General features: G+C 37.4%; 1 protein-coding gene across 4 annotated transcripts in view; it reads right to left on the bottom strand.

Moving 5' to 3' along the window:
* Positions 1–12,132, bottom strand: part of NijC (Ninjurin C) — a 39,186-nt gene extending 27,054 nt beyond the window's left edge. For 3 of the 4 annotated variants that reach the window (XM_089100016.1, XM_089100024.1, XM_089100028.1), the window contains exon 1: positions 11,975–12,132. The gene's annotated coding sequence lies outside the window, so the exon portion shown is untranslated. Of the gene's footprint in view, positions 1–11,597; positions 11,735–11,974 lie in introns of those variants that run through there. The other variant, XM_089100021.1, reaches the window with a different exon arrangement.
* Positions 12,133–12,334: the final 202 nt, after the last annotated feature.

The raw sequence follows: 12,334 nt of genomic DNA, 5'->3' as shown, positions 1-12,334 counted from the left end.
TTTCAATGCCAATTTCGAGTTTGCTATAAACCGCCATGTTAATGACTGCTGACTGATCAGCGGCGCTTTCAAAATGTTCCTTCAGCTTGCTGGGGTTCTCAGCCCCTCTACTCATCATCTTGGTCTAAGAAAACAGTCCACTTTTAACCTACATATCTTTTGGCTTTACGCGTTTTGGCCCAAAAGGAAACAATGTGCATGCAAAGCAATAGATTTGGTCCTTGCTGATACTATGCTCAAGTTACCTGCACTTTTTGTACCAACAAACGTTCATTCTCTTCTGATGTCTGGTGCCTATCGATGCGTTTTTCTGCTCCAGAAAAGCTGCTAGATACGGCTGGTTAGGACCCATTGTAATTAAATAGCGTTTCTGATGCTCTTTAAGTGGGAATGGTCGCTTTCCAGGATCATGATCGACACGACAGTCAAGAGGCAGATTTTCTAAAGTCATGCTCTTTTGAGTTTCAGCTTTGATTATAGCTGCTGAAAAAACTTCAAGTTCTTTTAAGCTTTCACCTACAAATTCACACATACTGACAGTATCGATGACGAGAGTTTTAATTTTATTGCCCGAGGCACTGTCAAAGCGAAACTTTGCTCGGCACTCACCAATTAAATCATACGCAACATCTATCAAGGCCAGGCACTTTGTAAGTAGCTCTTCGTTGTCCTCCGACACACTAACGCTTGACTTTCTTGTGTCACTAACTTACACTGATGTTTTCGTTGAAGTTTGTCTTTACAGGCTGTACTGGGCAATCTTGTTTCGGTAAAGGGGTTAACGGCTCTGATTCACTCAACGAAGCCATATCTTTAACTTCTTCTATTATTTCTGCATTCACTTTGATCATATCTTCAACAATGGAAAGTTCAACTTCGGTTCCTAAGGGATCTTTATCGGTCATCGATTTTGACGGCTCTACGGATACCTGCACAACGGCTGATAACCTCACTCCATCATCAGCCAAAAGCATAAAAATATTAAAGGTATAAAAATACTAAAATATAAAAGTCGATGAAAATATTCATTCACCCCCCCCCCCATCGTCGGGAAGTCCTGTATCAGGGGCGTAAGTTCAGAAAAATCGCTGGGGAGGGGGCAAACTTCAAAAAATTTTGCCACGTCATTGCGGAAAATTATGCAATTTCCCCACAAAAAATGAATTTTATATTATATTTACAACTTAGAAAAAGTGGCAGATCCAGGATTTCAGGGGGGGGGTTGACACTCGGTTGCCAAATAAAATTATAATCTTGTCTCAAATACTTCTAGTTGTAGCCAAGGCCAGGGGCGTTGCTAACATTTTTCCTTTAGGGGTGGGGACGACGAAAGTGTGCCGACAAAATTCGACATTGCACCGACGAATTTCTAAAAAAAAAGAAGGCATGGATCATTTAACGTTTCTCTTTAATGATGGCAAGCAAATGGTATGAAAACAAAGATTTCTGCTGCGAAGTAGCGAAAACTTCGATAATATAACTGTAATAGTTTTCCACAAAGGATTAACGTTTTTATAAATTCAGGTCAAGAATATCTTCATTTTGTTTTATTGCTATTTTGCCAATAGGCAAAATAATTGGATGGTCTGAAGCAGCATTTTCAGGGGCTTATGGGTTTGCACGTCAAATGGCCTTTCTCAGTACCTATAGGGGGAGATTCACCCCCTATGAAAAGCCCCAGGCCCAGGCCGTCACTAGCTCTTTTCCATTGGGAGCGGTCAACAAAATGTGCTTCGAAATTCATAAACATGCCGATTATACTCTATTTAAAAAGGCTTTCGTCTCCAATCTTATCATAAAGGCAAAGGTATCCTAAAGAAAACTGATCTGTTTCTGTGGATGCTTGAATTCTGTAGGCCTATCTTAGTTTCAACGAGAGTTTCGACGACGCAAAATTCCAGCTGGGGGGGGGGGCAAACGGGGGTCTGGGGGGCAGTTGCCCCCCCTGTCCTAGAGCCAATTAAGCCCCTGCCCGGCATTAACATTTTAATTTAAAACACTGCGCTAGTCCAGTGGAATCGTGTAGGCTATTTGCACAGCCTACCCACTGGTCGATTCGCAGTGAACAATTTAATTGTATAGGCTATGTCTTACCTTTTCCTCTGTTGGAATGAACTGCCAATTTCATTTTCTCAGGAGCTGATGCAGCAAATGGGTTAGTCACTACCTGCTCGGTCCCTAGGATCCATTTCGGCTCAGGTTCATTTTTATGAAAACTGGCGTTATGACGCTTACGGTAATCCTTATCGAAAATATTCTTACACGCAAAGCACTTCATTTTCACCCGATTTGTCGTTAAACTTGACATATTTTTTTATTGCTAATATGTTCTTTGCAAATGAAATCAATCGTGAAACTGAACTGAACCCCGACGTGGCGATGATTCACAAGTCAGAAGTTCTCAACAAGTTGCTACCGAATAAATTTTCATCGAGTCATCCATTGTTTCCGGTCGATTTGACGCTCCAATTACCGAATGAAATCGAGATAGCGGCCCCTTTCAATCAAACCTAAAAATTGAGTCGGTAAAATCGTCTCATTTACCGACTGAGCCCGAGGTTTTCGTGACTTTGGAAGGATCTAGTTTTCAGTGGATGTCACGCCTGTGCTTTCATCTTCATTCAGTAATTTCATTCATCTCATTTATTTATTTCAAAAATTGAGTCCGTAAAACTACAGCGCTTCGCGTCGCGGTTTTACCGACTCATTTTTTTTTTACCGAGTCACCGAAAATATTTTAGACAAAGAAGATTCATGTGCAATATTAATAGTATGAAAAGACTTGAGGCTTTCAGCTCCAGCAGTGCCTTTTGTCCTCTTTTTACTTCATATGTCATTTTGCTGGTTGTTCCTACTTATCGCTATATTGTATCTGAACCTCAAATTTTGCTAACCATCTAAATAAGACACAATCAATGAAAGCTGATGTACAAGAAGAGCAGTAAAAACAATAGGAATAAGCATGTGTACTTTTTTCTTTTTTACATCACCAGCGGCTTTTCGAGGATTAATTTAAAAAAAAAACAAGGTTTTTAAACTGAAAGTAAGGAGCGACATTAAAACTCAAAACGAGCAGAAAGTATTCCGTATATGAAAGGGGTTGTCCCTATCCTCAACGCCTCGCTCTTTACGGTAAAGTTTTTTATTGTTTTAAAAAATAGAGTTGTGAGAAAGAGTCAAACTTTAGCGTAAAGAGCGAGGCGTTGAGGACACATTTCACATTTCAGCTTTGTACACATTCAGCTGTTCTTTCACATTTCAGCTTTGTACACTGATGAAATGAAAATAAGTCTACAGATAAGTAGATAAATAAATGCGTCTTTTTGACAAAATCTAGTAAAATGAAACTAAAGCTAGTACGTAAATTACTTTGACCAAACCTAGTAACTAATAAACTGTAGGAGCTGTAGCCCTATTGACGATGTCAAACATTGTTGTGAGATTTTATCTTAATATTCAAAATCCTTCAGACAAAATTAACATTTGGGTGTGATACATTCATTAGTTATACGTGCCTGTTTAGTTTAATATAAAGCGAAATAACTGCTTTACAGTAGAGAATGTTCATGTATTCAAAGTCATGAAATCAACTCGATTTCTGAGAGAATTAAATAAAAAAACATATTTTTCATCTGAAAGTATGAAGGAACATTAAAACGAACAGAAATTATTACGTATACGAGGGGGCTCGCCCCCTCGTCAATACCTCGCTCTTTACGCTAAAGTTTGAATGTTGTTCCAATTTTTTTTTAGAATGATCCCTGAATCACAAATGCCGTTTAATTAGAACAAATAGTTCTTTTGAAAGTACTGAAAATACTTAGTGTAAAGAGCAAGGTATTGACTAGGGGTCGAACCCCCTCATATAGGTAATAATTTCTGTTCGTTTTAAGTTTTAGTGTTGCTCCTTACTTTCAGTTGAAAAAACTTTTTTTTTATTTAATTTATGAATGTTTTTTAAATAATGCTGGGAAATCTAGCGTAAATTCTCTTCCCCGTGAAAAATTCCTCCATAAAAAGATCCTCCCGCGTAACCCCGTCCTCACAACCCTCCCACCAGAAAAAAAAACCCTGAAAACGATTGTATAATTCCCCATAACTAATACTATATGTTAACAATGGGCAAAGTTCATAACTTGCAGCCCTTCCCCCGGAGACTGTGAGGGATTAAGTCGTCCTCAAAGACATTAAATTTACTAAATTTTTCGACTATGCTGAACAAAAGGGCTATCTCAGAAATTTTGATCCAGTGACTTTGAGAAAAGAATAAGCGTGGGAGTTGCCCTCCAACTTTTTTGGTCACTTAAAAAGAGTACCAGAACGTATGAGCTCTCTCGCAACATTCTAGGACCACTGGGTCGATACCATCACCCTTGGGAAAAAAAAACAAACAAAAAAACAAATAAACACGCATCCGTAGGCTAATCTTTCTTCTGGCAAAAAACAAAATTCCACATTTCAGCAATTATGAGCAGTTTTCTGATGCGCTGAATCTGATGGTGTAATTTTCATTAAGATTCTTTGTTTTTAGGGCGTGTTTTCCCCTTTTTTCGAAAATAAGGCAGATTTTCTCAGGCTCTTAATTTTTGGTGGGTAAGCCTAAACTTGATGAAAATTATATATTTAAAATCAACACAAAAATCTCATGCTTTTGATGTATCTATTGGTATCAAAATTCCGATTTTTAGAGTTTCGGTTACAATTGAGCCCGGCCGTTCCTTACTTACAGTTCGTTACCACGAACTGTTTGAAATATCATTGGAACAAACTCTGTCTTATAAAGTAGCTGAAAAAAATTAATCCGCACATACAGAGAAACTGTTAACAACTACGGTTGTTAATGACAGAGATCATCCAAAACATCTAGAGTTCAAAAGAATCATTAAAACAAGAAAAATAACGTTCAAACCTAAGGCAATCAGATTGCTTTAACCTCGTAAGCTTAATTTTCAAGAAAAATGCAACACTAAAACGATTAACTAAGCTACTACTATTCCGGCTCGTCCCCTTTATCAGAAGAAGCAAGTTATCAGTGAATCTAGCTATAAAATCTCATCAGGTGAAACAGCAAAGGATTTTATCTTCACAAATTTCCTTGTTACACACAAACAGTGAAACGCTGCTTCAAGCTAACCACAGGGGCATGGGTGTAGGCAGCATACTGTCTAACCGGAGCATCCGATTCTGTGATGGAGGAGGGCTTATAAACACTTTCCGAGGTCCTTTGAATATAGGTCTTTACAAACTCCCCATTCTATATTTCGCTACAACTCGGCCTTTAGCATTTTCCATGTTCTACTTTTCTGGCAATACTATCAAACAGTTCGTGGTAACAAACTGTAAGTAAGGAGCGACTCAATAGTAACCGAAACTCTAAAAAAAAGAATTTCGATATCAATAGATACATCAAACGAATATAATTTATATGCTGATTTCAAATATATAAGTTTCATCAAGTTTAGTCTTACCCATCAAAAGCTACTTGCCTGAGAAAATTCGCCTTATTTTCGAAAAAAGGGAAAACATCCTCTAAGAGTCGTAGGACCTTAATGAAAATCACACCAGCAGATTCAGCGTATCAGAGAACCCAACTATAGAGGTTTCAAGCTACTATCTGCAAAAATGTGGAATTTTGTATTTTTTTGCCAGAAGAAAGATCACGGATGCGTGTTTATTTGTTTTTTTTTGTCTTTTTTTCCCCAGGGGTAATCGTATCAATCCAGTGGTCCTAGAATATCGCGGGAGGGTTCATTTAAACGGAAATTAAAAGTTCTAGTGCCCTTTTTAAGTGACGAAAAAATGGAGGGCAACTAGGCCCCCTCCCACGCTCATTTTTTCCCAAAGTCACCTAATCAAAATTTTGAGATAGCCATTTTGTTCAAAATGGTCAAAAAATATAATAGCTATATCTTTGCGGATGACTTAATCCTCCATAGTCCCCGGGGGAAGGGCTGCAAGTTATGAACTTTTCCCAATGTTTACATATAGTATTGGTTATTGGGAAGTATACAGACGTTTTCAGGGTTTTTCTGGTCGTGGGGGGGGGGGGTTGGATCAGGGGTTACGTGGGAGGATCTTTCCCTCCCCACACTACTCACAAACTACAGCCTCTAGACAGGACAGTCATGGGGCCCCTTAAGGCCTACTACAACTAGGAAGCCGCAAGTTTTATGACTGTCAATAAATGTAAAACTATATCAGTGTAAGATATTGCTGATTTGCTGGGGAAAGCATATCCAAAGGCTATCACTCCTGAGAATATAATCAGGGGATTCCCAGTGAGTGGGGTCAACCCCACCAACACAGATGTCTCCAAGGATCATGAGTTCTCGTCATATGTCTTGAACAGAATACCACATTTACATCTACCACATCTAGTGAAGCACTTACCAGGGAAGTTTTTATGTTCAGCGCAAGTCCTGTGAGACATATACACCCCTTCTTTAACATAAACCCCGAAACGGACGCAGAACAGGTATTGTCTCTAAATGAGAAGCAAAGGCCAGCAGATGACTCGTAAAACTCCATGCAAACACCTTTCCAAAATCTTCAACAAGAAAAACCGACAGGAAAAAAATGCAAAAAGTGGAACACCGGTGAAAGAATGCATTACTGCTGGGATAAAAGCTATACCTACCAAGAAAGCCCTACTCCTGGGAAGGAAATAGTCAGAGAAGTAAAAAGGCTAAATAGTAAAAGGCATGTTTCTTCTAACATTTAGCAGTTGGAGTGAAGATTCTGACTTAGATGAGCCTCTATACAACAACTCTACAGACTTCAGTATGGACGTTGAAGACGAGCCCCCTACCAGCAACTTTCAATTTGACATTGAGAAAGTCAAGGCTGGCGATTACATTATATTGCCACTATCAAAACAGTAGCAATTAAAGAACTTAAGGTCCCCTTTCTGAAGGAGACTGGAGTGAGAGACTTTGTTCTAACTTAGGAGATGGATAGTGTCTTAGACAGAAGTTGAAATGAAACTGCAACCACTGACATGTGGAACATCAAGATTAGCGAAGCGGCATACTTTTGGTGTTGATCAGTCAATTTATAATTAATACCTTTAAATTTGTTTTTTTAAAACTTTATTGGAATTGATTTTGCAGTTTTTTTATACTGACCATATTCTTTATTTTATAGCCAAAAAAGAAGTGTTAATGTTTCCATGGCCACTTTTCTGTTTCTTTTGCTGGGTGGCCGAACGTAAGATAGAGACGGCCAAACCAGTACTGGGGTGGCCAAGGTTTGGCACTTTTAACCACTTGGATAGAGGCATCCAGGTAGAAAAATGGTGGAATATTTCTATTTGTCTTTTTCAAGGATGGTATTGAATGAGTTACCTTTACTTTGCCATACTCAGCAGCTTCTTATCGCTTAAAGAATTAAAAAAAATCAAAACCTGCTGATCGTGGACCAGTCTCCTATCTATATATAGAACCAAAAATCAATCTTGAATATCGAAACATAAATATCTATACCGGAAACGATATTTAGAAATGTCTGTTTATTTCCAGCTTTTCCCTGTTAATCCAGCTTTCAACAGTCTACCAGTGACCATCCAACAAAAGAATTCCAAAATACAAAAAGTTCTCGTTAATATCTAGTGTAAATTTGAAGATCAAATGGGGGTTGCTGCCCCCTGCCTATCTTCCCAAAGCCCATGCACAGAGGCGTTCCGAACATCCGCTGACTTCAAAATCGATATGGTTTCATTCGAACTACACTACTTCTAAGAAACTGTCCAATCGCAAAACAGTTTATCTGCACCTTTTATTGATTTTGAATTAAGGGTAGCTTCTTACGTAACTTTCGCACTGAATTGGTTTGTATGCACAAAGTTGCTGAATCTCCTATGGCTGAGTTCATTTTCATAGTGTATCTGCTGTTTGACTTTGACCTAACTGTCAAAATCCATAAAAATGCATCTGATGGACGAATCAAAAGGCCCAAAAACAATCACTAGCCCAAAACAGTGTATCAGAAGGACCAATCACAGGCCTGGGTCTCTGCTACCATCAGCACCTGTACCAGAGCCGTCATTAGTGTTTATCTTCAACCCTGTTTCTTAAAGCATTTAAAAACAGTCTTGGCTAAAGATACCTGAGTGTGACTTGAATTTACACCTTGTTAAAGTCGTTGATGTCAGTATCTTTAGATTTTCTGGATATAAATAACATCCGACGAAAGTGGACTGTGGATTGGTGGAAGTTTCCTTTTGTATTTTGTATGGTGTAAAAGAGTGTATCTGCACGAAACTTCCTAAAGCGCATTTTAGAAACAGTGTATTAACAGAAAATTGTTTTCTGAAGAATGTGGTCAAGCTTTCGTAAAAAAAATGGCTATGCGTGAATCAGCACTATTTGCGTACTATTTATTTACTTTTTGTTCAAGCACGGTAATGACTTGCCTATAAAAATTTTAGAAATGCAGGTACACTAATTTGGGACTGGACAGCCAATGCTCAATGCCTTGTTATATTAGCAAAAAGAGTGTTTCAATCAAGGCCGTAGCCCAGATTGTTTTCGGGAGGGGAGTACTTTTTTCCAGCTGTTGGGGTATGGTACAAAAAAACGTTACTTGTTAATAATACGAAACACTCAAGAATTATGCTTAGGTCAAATTTCAGAAAACCGGTTTCAAAGCTACAAAAAGAAGTGACGGATGACGCAATGCATTGGACTTATATAATTTGGGCTATATATTTGCACATTAGGTGGGGGGTTAGATTAGGGGTGCTATCCAAATAATATACCCCCCCTAATGTCCAAATATGTAACCTAAATTATATTATTGTATAAACTGAAGATCATATGAAGGTTATATTCCATTAGGATTAACCTAACTTCACTTCTTGGGTGTTCCGTATTATTAACAAGTACCTAAAAAACTTTAAAAAACGAATCAAAAGTTGGTTTATATGAATTTTGGGTACTTATGCATTATATCTTACACACCGTTATATACTGTATCGGGAAATACTAAAGGAAACCAGTCAAACGGGTATTTGCAATAGACAAATGGATCGCTAAGCGTGGTTTCTCATTGTGTTTACAATATTTAAGCTATTGTTTTTTTGAGGGTTTAGGGGGGGAATGTACCTAGGCTAGGTTCCGTATTTAATATATGCTATGCTTTACCCCCCTCCCCTAATGTGCAAATATATAGCCAAATTTGTTTCTAAACTATTACATTTTCATCCTATTTTATTTTATTTCATTAGCATTAATTTAATTTCTGAACGTTTTTCAAGTAATGCAGGTTCCATTTTGGCTCACCGTACATGAAAAATTAAAACACAATTTGCATATAAACTTTTGCAGATTTATTCCGGATATAAAGGGTCGCCACCTCCTCAATACCTTGGTCTTCACGCTAAAGCTGTTAGCACTTTTAAAAAAGCTTCTTATTCTAATTAAACAGCCCATGTGTTTCAATTTTAGTAAAAAGCCAAAATTTAGCGTAAAGAGTAAGGTATTGATGAGGGGACAACTCTTCATACATAGCATAATTTCTATTCGTTTTTCAAATTATGTCGGTAAATCCGGCTCATCCTCTATGAAATATACCCCTCCCCCTCACAGAAAAATCCTACACGAGTATTTCATCCAACGAAAAGTGCACCCCCCCCCGTCAAATTCCCTCCAGACAGTTTCATCCTCTCTGAGAATCCCCCAACCTCTCTGCAAAATTGCTTGTGCACGATTCACCCCGAAAAATTCTTTTGATCATTTTTTCATTGGAATAAGACTTTAATCTCTAATCGGTTTCTCGATCACTCCAAAATGCTCCCTTCGGTGGAAATTATTTCCCAGAAAACAAAACGCACAGAAAAAAGCCCCTGGATAATTCCCCCAGAACATCTTCACATAAAAAATTTGGCAAAGATAATTTCGTATAGTAATTCTGTCAGAACCCCCCAGTGTAACATTTTCCTTAGAAGAATATTCACTCATCAGAAATGTCCCTCCCAAAGGAAGATTCTCCCCTTAGAAATCCACCCCAATCACCCCCCCCCCCCCACAAAAATGGCTCTATACTTACCTATTACAAATACTATATGTAAACAATGGGCAAAGTTCACAACTTGCAGCCCTTCGCCCAGGGACTGTGGCGGGTCATTTTACACCTAAAGACATAGTTATTAGAATTTTCGACTATGCTAAACAAAATGATAAATAAAACATAATGCAAAAAATAAAACTCAAATAAAATTCTCAAAATTGGAAGCCTTATTTTCCACAGGGTGAGGGGTGTTTTCCACAGGGGCGGGGGGTGGCATTTTCTGGGGTGAGGATAAACGCCTAGAACCATTTAATATATGCTATACTTTACCCCCCCCCCCCTAATGTGCATATATATAGCCCAAATTAGTTTCTAAACTATTATATTTTCATCCAAATTTTTTTTTTTTTGATTAGCATTAACCAAACTTGAATTCTTTCGTGTGTACCATATAATGCATAAGTACCAAAAATTGCATGTTATTGCCTATAGGGAGGATAGAGGGCTATCATTTTTAAATTCTAATACCTCATTTTTTAATTGAAAGCAGGGATGCCAAAAAGATATTTTTTTTTATTTAAAGCGGAGACGGAAGAAAATGATATCAAATTCCCTGGGAAACCATAGAAATATTTTAATACCCCCAGGGCCCCCCATTAGGACTTGTTCATTGTCTTGGGTATTTTTGGATTTCTTATAGGCTACTGGCTTAATTTGGATTTTGTATGTGCTTCTTCTTAATTGGATTCCTTGTAACTTATTGAATGCAATGGTGAATCTACTATTTGTTATTATAACTATTATACAACGATCCTGAAACGCCACATCCACTTCATTCCTACTAGATTTCTACTTCTTTTAGTTAATAACGAAGAAGACAAGCGTCAAGCCAGCGACTTGCGAAGTTTTTAACTCATGAATAGGCCCAAATCTGTTGTAAATTCAAGCTGAAAGTGTAAATTCAAGATGTCGGCGCGCCACCGGCATCTCGACGGCAGCGGCGCCAACAAATCATCGGCTGCACGCCACTGCTGCTATTTTTGGCCCCACCGCCGCCGGCCTTCCCTTTTCGGTGCGGCGCTGGGGTCTAAATCTAACGGTTATAATCGTTCGTTAGTTTTATAATTTTTTTGGTAATTATGTACCATCACATTCAGAAGTGAATTTAGGTTGATATTAATGAAATATACATAAATATGATGAAAATATAATACTTTAGTAATAACAGCCAAAAAGTTGTGACTATAAGACAGAAGTACCGTATTTACTGTTTTTCTCAGTGGCGGTTCTGGCCTCTCCTGCGTCCGGGATTTTTTCTTGATTAGCACCCCACTCCCTGTCTCTCACATATTTTTTAGTCCAAAATTTTCATTTACTAACAAAATAGTTTTCGATTTATTAATTAATTAATTTTTTTTAAATTATTATTTAGATTATCTTATTATTATAATTAATTTTTTAATTACTATTATTTACTATTATTTTTTCATTGTTTTAATTTATTTTCTTAATTAATTAAAAATTAATTCATAATTTTCATTTATTAACTACGCCCTCTACTTTATTTTAATAAAAAAAAAAACGGTACTTACGTCTTATAGCCACCACACTCAAGTTCTTGGTCTGAGTAGAAACGGTTTCTTTCTGTATTTCAGTATATACTCGGTGATAATCAGCTTAGTGTGAGAGAGATAAACTACAATGTAGGTATGTTTTAATTAAACTTTTTTATATAGAGTTCGTATTTTGGTTAGGTTAGAAACCGTTTAATATAATGCGTTCTGGGCGGCCTGATTTCCATAATTCTCTGTCACACTTTCCATAATTTTATTACTAAAGTATCTTATCTTCCTCACATTTATGTATATTTCATTAGGAATAACCTAACTTCACTTCTTGAGTGTGATGGCTATAAGACATAAGTACCATAAATACACTGACTCTCGGCAAAAAAACTAAAAAATCTCACCAAGTATAAGCAAAAAAAATCCTTTTCACCAATAAATACAGTAGTTTCTCTAAAATGGTCAAGGTGGTTTCACAGCGTAAGGATGACTGTGAAACCTATTTCCTATTTTCGTAACTGGCAATACTTCAGTGTTTCAAAAGAAATCGATGCGGGCGAATTCACAGGTGTATGCATGCGAACCAATGTTCTCTCCTTGAATAAATTGACTGAGCAATCAAAATGACGCAAAAAAAAACAAATAAAACATTGCGCCATTTATTAGAATTTAAAGCCTACTTTGAAAGTATAAAAAGACATCTCGTCTGCATTTAATTGGGCAAGTCGGAACCGGAAGTTCTCTTAATCATTAATACAGACACG

This window comes from Artemia sp. Qi Xiang Cuo, chromosome 2, assembly GCF_049724085.1.
Source record: "Artemia sp. Qi Xiang Cuo chromosome 2, ASM4972408v1, whole genome shotgun sequence".
Lineage (NCBI taxonomy): Eukaryota > Metazoa > Arthropoda > Branchiopoda > Anostraca > Artemiidae > Artemia > Artemia sp. Qi Xiang Cuo.
This window is presented reverse-complemented; position numbering and strand designations above follow the sequence as displayed.